Source organism: Coffea arabica, chromosome 4c (assembly GCF_036785885.1).
Source record: "Coffea arabica cultivar ET-39 chromosome 4c, Coffea Arabica ET-39 HiFi, whole genome shotgun sequence".
Lineage (NCBI taxonomy): Eukaryota > Viridiplantae > Streptophyta > Magnoliopsida > Gentianales > Rubiaceae > Coffea > Coffea arabica.
The window spans coordinates 21650188-21662700 of NC_092316.1; positions in this window are offsets into that span (position 1 = coordinate 21650188).

The window sequence follows — 12513 nt, forward strand, 5'->3', positions numbered from 1 at the left end:
CATGTGAAGTAACATTTCAATCGAAAATTTCACATTTATCGAGGTCGAGTGCGATAAAGTACACACTCGCCTCGAAAACTCGTTTTGGAAATCATTATAAGCGTTTAACACATTATCAACCAAAATACAAGTCATGAAGTCAAGAAATATAGCAAACAAGGCACACTCAAATGCCAGCACACATGATATGCAAGAAAACATTTCAAAAGTGACTTTGGAAACAGTTCAAAAGTAAATAATGTAAGAAACGGTTCATAAATAACTTTAGAAGTAGTTTGAGGTCACTCACCTCCACGGCTCAGAAATCATCCATCAAATATCACTGCCTTGCTCAAATCCAAGTCTTAGATCACAAACTCAATGCAAACAAATCCTTTAAAACTTCGGACAGCACTTCCCCTAAATTTGCTTACTTTCCCAGCCATCATGGCTTCATTATTTCTTCAGCCAGTCCCAAAGTCACACAAATAAGTTCATCTAATATCCATTCAGCAAGCTCCAAGAAGTACAAAGGCAAGTCAAGCTAGGGAAAAAGTCCGGAAATGAAGGTTAAGCTCAAAACCAGAAAAACAGTTTTGACGTCATTTTGCGGTAATGGTGTCAATTTCACTATGATTATCGGATGGGGGTGTAAGACCCACCGTTTCAAAGCTAAGAACTAGGGATACAACAATGTAGAAGGTCACTCAGTCCAGTTCCTAGCACAACTAGGTCAAATATGCCAAAAATACCAAACCAGAACCACTAAAACAGGTTCACAAATCACACAATGCTGTAATGAGTCCAACTCGGTCCATACAAGTCCAAATGCATTGATTCCAAAGGAATATGCTAGCTAAGACATCCAGCTACATTTCATCAGAAGACACCAACATCCAAATCCAAAGTAATTCCAGTCAAAATGGCCAATTACTAGTGCAGTTTTCGCATTCTGATCAACCCAGAACAGCAACAGTAAAATCGACATATCTCACTCTACACTAGTCCAAAGGACCTGAAATTTTACAGGCACCTCAACCACATCAATACCTACAACTTTCATGTTTTGAGCAAAGGCCAATTCGGCCTCTAAGCCTGAGATACAAAACCGGACAGAAAAGGGGGTTTTGAAACCCTAACATTTCTCAATTCATTCCAAACCCAAAATTGGTTGCAATTATCACTAATTCACACCTACTAGAGTCATTCCCCCTCATTATCAACCATCATAGATGACCAAAACATCTCATTCATATTAAACCAGAAAATTCCTCAAAAATATAAAAACTTCACCAAATCACTTCAAATCAAGAAATAATTCACATAATCCATCACTTTAGCTACTACTAAGCATCACTTAAGCATCATTAGGTGTAGTAGGATGTTCAACCATCACTTACCTAGGAAACAAGAGAAAGGAAGATGTTGGACACCTTAGCTCTTCAAACAAACTTCACCACAACACTCACTAGTACCAAATGAAAGGATTTTATGGAGTAGAATCTAATTTAGGCAATTGTTTTGGTTGATTTGAGCTAATTGGGAGCTTGAAAATTGAAGAAGCTTTCTTCCTTCTTGAGTTAAGAGGGTCGGCCAACAAGAGGTGAAAAATGGTGATTTTTGGGCAATTTTTGAAGATATTTACTCAAATGGGTCAAAAGTCAAAAAGGTGAATAGTAACTCTTAAGTTAAAACCAATGTAATGGTGACACTTGTCACCTTCATAAATGCAATCTTATCTTTCTCTTTCCTCTCACATCAATCAAATCTCACTCTCTACTTATCTCTTAACACCCGATAAATTTTACACAGTATCCGGAATTTAACCTAATTGGCCGAATTTTCCGAACTTTTCGCACTAGTGGGTCCCACGTCCATTATATATTCTTAATTTTCCAAAAACTCTCCAAGGCTAGAAAAATCATCTAAAAACTATAATTACTCATAAAAATTCCTCAGGAAAATTTCCTAAGCCAGGAAATGCAGAAAACATGCTATTAAAGGAAATAAAACCCTCGGAAAAAATTAGGGTTTTTACGGGTTCTCACACTCATTTTTTTTTCGGGGCGTCACACTTCTACCCAAAGTATGTGTTGCATGTTGGATATGACTAATGGATACGAAAAAAAAGAAAAATGCAATCCTAAATCTAAAATATCTCTTATGAGGCTTTTTGGTCCCAATCACATGAGTTGTGATGGCCAATAAGGAAAACTCTCATAGAGATCATGGATAATGCAAATGAAGACCCAAATATGAGTGCAAGTGTGAAAATGTAAGAAGAATGCAAAATAAAATAAAAATAAAAATACAAATGTAAGTGCAAGTGTGCAAATGTGAGAAAAGTGCATGTGTGCAAATGTAAGAAAAGTGCATGTGGGTCAATAAAATAAAGGTGTTTGTGTGCAAGTGGATGAAAATATGGTATAATAGTAGTAAATGCATATCAGTGCAACTGGGTGCAATTTGTGAGGTAGAAAATAAATAAGTGATAGGGAAAGAAGAGAAATGTGTGAACATGGCATGTGGAGTGAGAAAAATATAAGTAGTGAGAAAAATGTAGATAAAAAAATGAGAAAATGATATGGTAAAATGGAGGTGCATGAACCTAGAGGAGTGAATCAAGTCGGGTACGGGAATGACTCCTAACTTCACGATTTTAATTTTCCCTTTGATTAGAAGGAAGAACTAGCATGCTAAGGCTATTTTGTAGCCACACTCGCTCGTTTATCTTTCCGAAAGGGGACTTTCAAGCAAATGTACCCTATAACTAGCATGGAGATGCAAAAAGCCTAAAATGAAAGGGAAATGGTTGGAGGAGCTTGCCAAATGCTAGAAAACTAAGAAAAATGCATGAAATGTAGTGAGACATGCAAGTATGTACTAACGAGAGGGGACAACCTATTGGGTCTAAAATTGGACTAGCCCTTTTCTAAAATTCTCTCACAAGCATTGGACTTGCGAGAGCTCGAGAGGAAAAACCATGACCAGCGTTGGACTAGCCACGGTGACGCATTCATCCATCACATTCATCTATGACTATAGAAAGCAAGTAGACATGCCAATCACCTATACACGTAGCACATAACACTTAGCATGCTCGACTAAATGCAAGAGCCTAATAAAGCAAATTAACACGTAGCAACAAAAGCAAGCAATCAAGCTAATTAACCTATTACATTTGCTAACTAAAACAAATGGGAAAGAGGAAAAATGAATAAAAATGCTCTCCAAACCCTATCTATTACAAGCCAAGAGGTGTATGTGACGCCCCGAAAAAAAAATGAGTTTGAGAACCCGGAAATTTTGTAATTTTCTAGGGTTTATTTTTTTAATCGCCCGTTTTTCTACATTTTCTTGATTAGAAAAATTCCCCAGATAAAGTTTATGAGCAAAAATAGTTTTAAAATGGTTTTCCTAGTATTGGAGAGTTTTTAGAAAATTAAGAATATATAACGGACGTGGGACCCACAAGTGCGAAAAGTTCGGAAAAATTCGGCCAATTAGGTTAAATTCCGGATACTGTGTAAAATTTATCGGGTGTTAAGGGATAAGTAGAGGATGTGAATTGATTGATGTGAGAGGAAAAAGAAAAGATAAGATTGCATTTATGGAGGTGACAAGTGTCACCATTGTATTGGAAATAGCTTATGACTTACTATTCATTTTCTTGACTTTTTGACCAATTGCTTAAATATCTTAAAAATCACACAAAATTCATTCTTGTCTTCAACCTCTTGGCTGATTCTCTCTCTAGCAAAGAAGGAAGAAAAAACCTCTTCAAAGTTTGGCAATTATCTAGCTCAAATCCTCCAAAACACTTGCTTGATCTAGTTTCTACTCCATAAAACCTCTTCTTTTAGTGATAGTGAGTTGTTTGGAAGCTTAAGGTGACAAGTAGCTCTCCCTCTTGTTTTTCTAAGGTAAGTGGTGGATGAACACCTCTCCTTCCTCTAATGATGTTCAATTCATGATTAGTGGTGTTATAAGATGCAATTTCATGGATTATTTCTTGAGTTTGGTTGAATTGGTGAAGTTTTATTATTTTTGAGGATTTTTCTGTTTTCATAGGGATATGATTGGGTGGTCATGTATGATGATTGGAAATGATGTTTAATGACTCTAGGAGGTGGAAAAAGTGATTAAGTGCAATCAATTTCTGTTTTGGAAGAAATTTCAGAAAATTAGGTTTTGTAGTTCTTCATTCTGCTCGAATTTATTTCACCATGTTAGAGGCCGAATTGGACTTTTCTCAAAACATGAAAGTTGTAGGTATTGATGAGTTTGAAGGTCCTGTAAAATTTCAGGTTATTTGGATTAGTGTAGAGTGAGATATGCCAATTTTACTGTTGCTGTTCTGGGTTGATCAGAATGCGAAAACTGCACTTGTAATTGGCCATTTTGACTGGAATTGCTTTGGATTTAGGTGTTGGTGTCTTCTGATGAAATGTATCTGGATGTCTTAGCTACCATATGCCTTTGGAATTTCGGCATTTGGACCTGTATAGACTGAGTTATAGTAATTACAGTATTATGTGATTTGTAAACCTGTTTTTGGTGTTTCCGGTTGAGTATTTGGCACATTTGACCTAGTTGTGCTAGGATTTGGACTGAGTGGCCTTCTACATTGTTGTAGACCTATCTCTTATCTTCGAAACGGTGGATCTTACACCTTCTTCCGACAATCATAACGCCTTTGGTACCATTACCGCAAAATGACGTCAAAACTGTTTTTCTGGTTTTGAGCTTAAGTTTCATTTCCGGATTTTTTTTCCCCCTAGCTTGACTTGCACTAGTATTACTTGGAGCTTGCTGAATGGCTATGGATGAACTTGTTGTTGTGTGTGTACCTTTGGGACTGGCTGAGGAAATAATGAAGCCATGATGGCTGGAAAAGTTAGCAAATGTAGGGGAAGTGCTGTCCGAACTTTTAAAGGATTTGTTTGCATTGAGTTTGTGATCTAAGACTTGGGTTTGAGCAAGGCAATGATACATGATGGATGATTTCTGAGCCATTGAGGTGAGTGACCTCAAACTATTTCTGAAGTTCTTTATGAATCGTTTCCTGCATTATTTACTTTTAAACTGTTTCCAAAAGTTACTTTTGAACTGTTTTCTTGCATATCATGCGTACTTGCATATGAGTGTCCCTTGGTTGCTGTAATTCTTGACTTATTGGCTTGTCATTATTAATTGAAAATGTGTTAAGTACTTTCGATGATTGTTAAAACGAGTTTTCTAGGCGAGTGTATACTTTATCGCACTCGACCTAAATAAATATGAATTTTCAATGATTAATGATTAAATGCTAGTTGCGCATGATGTAAGCCTTTTGGCTGAACTGGCCACTGCCCTTCGTTACCGATCGACTCGAGCCAGAAGCGGACTCGGTCGGGCGATATGGTGACCCTGGGTGAATTTGGTATACTCGAGTATTACCTTGTAGTCCGGCTACGTCCGGATGGGTGGAGTCCGGCCAACGTCGGATGGGTGGAGTCCGGTCAAAGTCCGGAAAAGGGGATGAACGAATAAAAAGATGAACGAGGGTTTATTTATAAAAATGAAATTTTCAAATAATTGGAGGAATAAGGGGAAATGTCAGGGGAACGAACAAATGAATAGCTCCATGTGAGCGGTATCCTTTTAATGAATATGTTACTATCGCTTTCCATTGTAATTGTTTCTTGAATTATTGATTATTGATGGTTAATGTGTTGGCTTTGTTATGAAATTTCATGTTCGGAACCTTATTGAGATTTTAGCTCATTGAGCTTTGTGGAATTACCATGTGGTGTCATTTTCTGCTTTTCTTTTACTCTCACTGTGCAAATGTTGACCTGTAACAAAATTACATTTTTACCCCCGGTTACTTATTGAACTCAATGATTTCACTGGCTCACGAGAGCAAAAATACGTACATCTGATTTCTGAACCATGACATCAATGAAATGAATTTTTGTGAAAACTATTTGATTACTGATTTTACTGGTTACTCACTGGGCTTTTAGCTCACCCCAAAAATGTTTTATTTCCCCCCCCACAGGGCTCAAGGCGAAGGAAGGGCTTGTTGTGCTTATTCACGTGACTGGATGGCTTATATCGTGTACAGTTCAAGTTTGGATCTATTTTATGTACGAGTTGGTCTTGTATAAATATTTGAAATTGATATGGATGTAAGTATACATTCCACGATTGGAATCAGTTTCCGCTGCATTTGTGACATGTAATTATTGGAGACTTGGATGTATGTTTGTGGACCATGTGATGTATATTTGAGATTTATATTGTAATTCATTTGAGGATTGTAGTGATCGACTGAGTCCCGGCGAGAGCTGGGCAGGCGGCCCGCCGAACCCTCTGGTTCGCCTTAGGGGGAGGTGGGGCCGTCACAGTGTACACATACCCCATAAAAGAATAACTTAATTAAAGCAAAAATAAATTAAAGGAATTAAGGAAAGGCAAGGAAAGCAAAGTAGACATGCAATCCTCACTTAGCACGTTGGATCACATAGAGGAGAGACAAAAAAGGATAAAAGAAGTTATACCTCCCCGTTTGTGATGTTAGTAAAGTGAACAAGACTTAACTTGGGCTAGAGTCACCAAAGAAAGAGATAACTTGGGCTAAAACCATCAAAGTAAGGGATTAATGCACCACTTTAAAGATAAGTAGAATAAAAGGCAAAAAGGAAATTCAGAATACCTTCGAAACTTCAAAAGGGGTACTAACAAACCACCAAATTCTTCCCTAATTGCGACTTAAATGTAGTCAAAAGATGCTTAATCTCAAAGGAGGTAGATTATTGACCAAACTTCTAAGATAGAAGAACTTCTAAGGACCCAATTACAAACATTAATCAATCATTCAAGCCCAATTAAAACATTTTGGGAACTTCAAGGGTCCAAAAGCAAAGAAAGGGTCAAGTAATGGTTCAAATTGAAATTACTTTAAGACCTAATTGCAAGACATTAAAACATAAATGGGCCTTTGTAGCATGAGGAGAAAAAATATGAGGTTGGAACGCAATTTTTGAAAGATTTGCATGCATGCAATTGAAAGCTTTCGGCCAAAGCTGAAGCTACTACCATTTCTGCTGCAACTTTTTGTAGCCGCAACTCATATCAAGTTCGCACCAAAGCATTCATAGATTCCGATCAAAACATGCAGCCTCGTCATTAATCATTTAGGCACAAGATTTAACTAGCAAAATAGATGATTAAACTCACTCAAAGGGCTGCCAGGGAGAAAAAAAAAACAGCAGATACCAAAGGATAAACACAGCAGCTTTTTACATTTTTCTACCTCAAGTTAGATATGTTCACATGCCAATACTCAACAAACTCTACTAATCTAACATTCAAACCAAAATGCTAAGCTTCAAATCATTGTCGTTAACATCCCCAAGCATAATCATCTAGCCCCCATAAGATCTAACTAAAACAGCCGGGCATAAAATGCAGCAAAAGAAAGAGTGAAACTTGTGGCAAAGCATGATAATGAATGCAGCTTATCAGGAACCCAGGAAACTTGCAACCCAAGAGAAAAAAAAAAATCTGTTCGCACTGCTGCAGAGAGCTTCGACCCTTTTTCAGCAAAATTTTATGCACAAATCTAAACCAAACTCAAACTGAACCCGGGCGACAGAATCATCAATCATTCCTCCTACCTTTCAAATGTAAAAACCTTGGATTTAAGCATAAAAATCCGGAGAAAACATGCAACTCTAGCCATATCCTGAAGTTTTGACATCTTAACTAATCTCACACGACAGCAAAATTCTTAACAAGGATCGAACCCCCAGGTTTATCATCAAGATGTAATAACAAACATACAAAAGGAAAGAAAAATCTGAACTGGGGAAAAGCTTGCCCAGATTCATTTATGACCTTTTCACAAATTTCTGAGTTTTCGTCTGACCCGAAGCAAACAAACAACTTGGAGCATTAGAGATCATTAAAGAAGGAAACCCATGGATCAACCCATTTCATTTTTCATGAAGGAAAGAAAATGCAAAAGCTGATAGCTATTAGTTCATGAATTCCCAATCAAACAAGTTCAAAACACAACTACTGAAGTTATGCTAACAAACAATGCATTCTGCAGACAAACAATGCATTCTGATGACCCAGATACTAGTCATGCTAACAAACAAGAAGCCCACATTCCAGCGTTTAGAAGAAATAGACAAGAGCAGGGTTTAAGACTACCTCTTTTGCTGCCTTTGGAGTTAAATCACCGTGGGTATGCTTGGATGAGCAAGATTTACCGAACCCAGGTCGCAAGCTTTGACAGAGGGCTTTGAAGCTCCGAGCTTTAGGTCTGATTTCTGAAGACTGTCTCCTTTCTCTCCACCACCTCTCTTTTGCTCTCCGCGTTTTTTCTCCCAAAAATCTCTCCTTTCCTTTTCTCTTCCCTCCCCGGTTTCCTCCAACGGGTTTCTCTTCCTCTCAGCCCGAGACTCTTCTTCCTCTCTTTCTGGTTTCTCCCAAACTTTCTCCACCACTCTGTTTCCTCTTTTTCAGCCGTCACTCCTTCTTGTTTTTCTCTCCCTGCCGTCAGATATTCTCTCTCCTTTCTTCCTTGCTCCGTTTGTTTGCCTCCCAGATTTTTCTCTCCTTTCTCACTTCAGCTGTCATAAAAATCCCCTCCTTTGCCGTTTCTCTTTTACCTTTTATATGGGCCTATAACCCTAAACCCTCACCTCAAAGGTGAGGATAAAGGGTCTGTCTCTAACTTATCCCCCAGCCATCTGATCCCTCAGCAATATCTCCCCTGACAATGATCTTCATGCCGCTGCATGTGCGGCTCTCTTTTCTTTCTTTTTTCTTCTTTTTTTTCAAGTTAATTAAATAGCAATACAAAATGATAATTTAAACTTAGATAAAATGTACAAAACTAGTAACGAAAGATAAAACAAAAACTAAAATTTTTCTTGTGCTTCATTAATGATTTTTTCCCTTTTTTTTCCAATTAATAAACAATAAAAAGAAATAAAACTTATTTTCATGAATAATTTTCTCTTTTTGACAAATTTTATGCTAAAAAGTCTTACAATAAAAATAAACAGCTAAAAGGGTAAAAATGAATGCAAAACTAAAAAACTAAAATAATAGATAATATATAATGATAATCTAAAAATACTGAAATGCTATACAAATGTTAAAAGTTTAAGAACTAAAATTATGGGATTAAAATAATAGATAACAATTATTACTAAAAAATAAAAATAAAATTAGGATAAAAAATATTTAAAAAACAATTTAGTGTCTACAGTTTGCCCCCTCTTTGTCTGAGTTTTGGAAAAACTTGAGACAAAGAAGTAGACACCAAATACTTACCTGTGTTATTCGGCTACAGCTACTCGAGTGACTGTCGTTATTGAAACGAGGACTGACCTCAACATTAAATTTAAATCGGGACTGACCCGAATAGGAATTTAAAATGGGACGGACCCGAACAGGAATTTAAAACGGGAACAGGAATTTAAAAACGGGACTGACCCGAACAGAAATTTTAAAACAAGACTGACCCGAACAAGAAATTTAAAACGGGGCTGACCCGAACAGGAATTTAAAACGGGACTGACCCGAACAGGAATTTAAAACGGGAACAGGAATTTAAAAACGGGACTGACCCGAACAAGGAATTTAAAACGGGACTGACTCGAACAAGAATTTTAAAACGGGACTGACCCGAACAAGAAATTTAAAACGGGATTGACCCGAACAGGAATTTAAAATGGGACTGACCCGAACAGGAAATTTAAAACGAGACTGACCCGAACAGGAAATTTAAAATGGGACTGACCCGAACAGGAAATTTAAAACGGGACTGACCCGAACAAGAAATTTTAAAACGGGACTGGCCCGAACAGGAATTTTAAAACGGGACTGACCCGAACAAGAAATTTAAAACGGGACTGCACTGGGGAGGTTTAAACAATGAATTGAGTTTTTACCTGGGAGTAGTTCAAACTTTTGTACCAAGAGGGAGATTTGATGTCTGTAGCTGAAGCGATAGCTGATGTTGTTTCTTATGATCAAGGTTTGCCAATAACATTATCACTTCATCTTTGCTTACTGGGGAGCTTTTTCTGACATCGATTTAGGTGCGAAAAGGAGAGTGGTTGTTTTCGTTTGTAAACGCAACGTTCCTGCAAGAAAAGAAGAAATAATGGACTTGCCACCATCATTTGATCCGGTTTGCCTTGAGAATCGTGTAAACATGAGTCTTGTGATGCTTTTGCCTCTGTTCTGCGGCGTCTGGCTTAGTCGAACTTGTAATTTTGAAACCTTTCAATTCTTGAGACTGATAAAGTACGCATTTACCACGTCATCAAATCTATGTAGCAGTTTTATTGCATTTTACTCACTTTAATAGATGATTGAATCCCCTATCCTTGCACAAACCTTAGGGTTTATCATCCATTCGAATCCAATGGTAAAAGAATGATGCATGAAAAATTTGTCACATAAAAATCAATGATATATGCAAGATGATTTCCTATGTCAGGCAAAGATGAGCATGCAAAAGAATGCAGACAACCACAAGCAGTCGAACGTAAATAATCGAGAGAAACCAAGAGGTTTATAAAGAAACATTTTGCGAAAGAATATTTGTAAAGAAAGATACAAATTTGGCCAACGAATATCATATTCAAGACTTTGGGTATATTTGCTTCGGAATTCGATACTGGCAGAAGTATCACAAACATGAGGAAAAGTCTAAATGAACCAGGTCACCAACTGTTCCTTCTCGTACTCGTCTGTTGAGAAAACCTGCCTTGGCGCCCTTTCGGGTTTTCACCAAGGTTGCCCCCACCCTTTTTGTTTTTGTTTTGTCTTTTTTTTTTCTTTTCTTTCTCTCTTTTTTTTCTTTTCCCATTTCTTTTTCTTTTCTTTTCCTTTTTTTTTGAGGCACCCTTTCGGGTTTTCACCTAAAGAACAATGAAATATCTCGACCATGATCGACTCAGAAATATGAGTTAAAGATTTCTGGCATCAGTAAAATGCACTTCTCTTGTGAGATTAGGCGAAGGCATTATAGGCATCACTTGCCAGTTGATTAACAAATTTCCTAATAGAAATACAACAAGTGACGAAAGCCAGGACTTTGGGCTTTGTAATGAGGTCAGGTGGGGTGTTTTTCAAGAAAAGTTGAGGCTTGAAAGCAAATTTTGATGCGAGGTGTGAAATGACTTGAGATTGCACTACTTTGAAATCGTCTTCAATTTTGAACGAAACTGAGGAAAATTTGCCTCAGTTTGATCGAATTTTCTTTCTTTGCATTTTTCTCACTTTTGCATTTTTTTTAAACTAAATTTGCCCCATTGTGGGGTTCTCTTTTCTTTTTGATCATCTCTCTTTCAAAATAAATTTTTCCCAGTGTGGGGTTTGCAATTCTCAGGGGTTATCAAGCGAAAATTTGTCAATTCTGATGGCTCAAAGGGGACAAGTAGAGATAAAATGTTTTAAGTGTAAAAGAAGATGGCCTGACTTGCATTTCGCCGTTTGCATGAATTTCTAAAGAAAATTTGCATGATCAAATGAAAAACTTCTTGCACATGTCTGAGTTGATGGGTTGAGGGAATGTTCGTCCATCCATTTCTGCCAAAATAAGTGCTCCGCCAGGTAATACCTTTTGGACAATGAACGGCCCTTGCCAATTTGGAGCAAATTTGCCTTTAGCTTCATCTTGCATTGGCACAATCCGCTTTAGTACTTTGTCACCTTCTTCGAATGTACGCCGATAGACTTTTTTGTTGTAAGCCCGGGCCACACGTTTCTGATAGCACTGACCATGACAGATAGCATTGAGCCGCTTTTCATCGATCAAAGTCAATTGCTCATGGCGCTACTTCATCCAATCAACCTCCTCCAATTTAGCTTCCATGCGGATTCGTAGCGAAGGAATTTCAACTTCAGCTGGTAATACAGCTTCCATTCCATACATGAGTGAATATGGCATTGCCCCAGTCGATGTCCGGATAGAAGTCCTGTACGCCATTAATGCATAAGGCAACTTTTCATGCCAATCGCGATGCCTTTCAGTCATTTTGCAGATAATCTTCTTCAAATTCTTGTTTGCGGCTTCTACAGCTCCATTCATCTGAGGCTTATAAATGGCAGAGTTGCGATGTCTGATCTTGAACTACTCGCATAGTCCATCTACCATGTCATTGTTCAGATTCTTGGCATTGTCTGTAATAAGCGTTTCGGGTACTCCAAAGCGACAAATGATGTGATCTCTCAAGAAATTGGCAACTACCTTCTTCGTTACTTGTTTGAATGACTCCGCTTCAACCCATTTAGTAAAGTACTCAATTGCCACCAATATAAATTGATGTCGATTTGAAGCGGGAGGATCAATTGTACCAATCACGTCCATACCCCACATTGAACAGGGCCATGGGGCGGTCATGCTATGCAATTCAGTGGGTGGAGCGCGTATAACGTCACCATGCATTTGACATTTTATACATCTCCGGACAAAATCTATACAATCACGCTCCATAGTAAGGCAGAAGTATCCGGTTC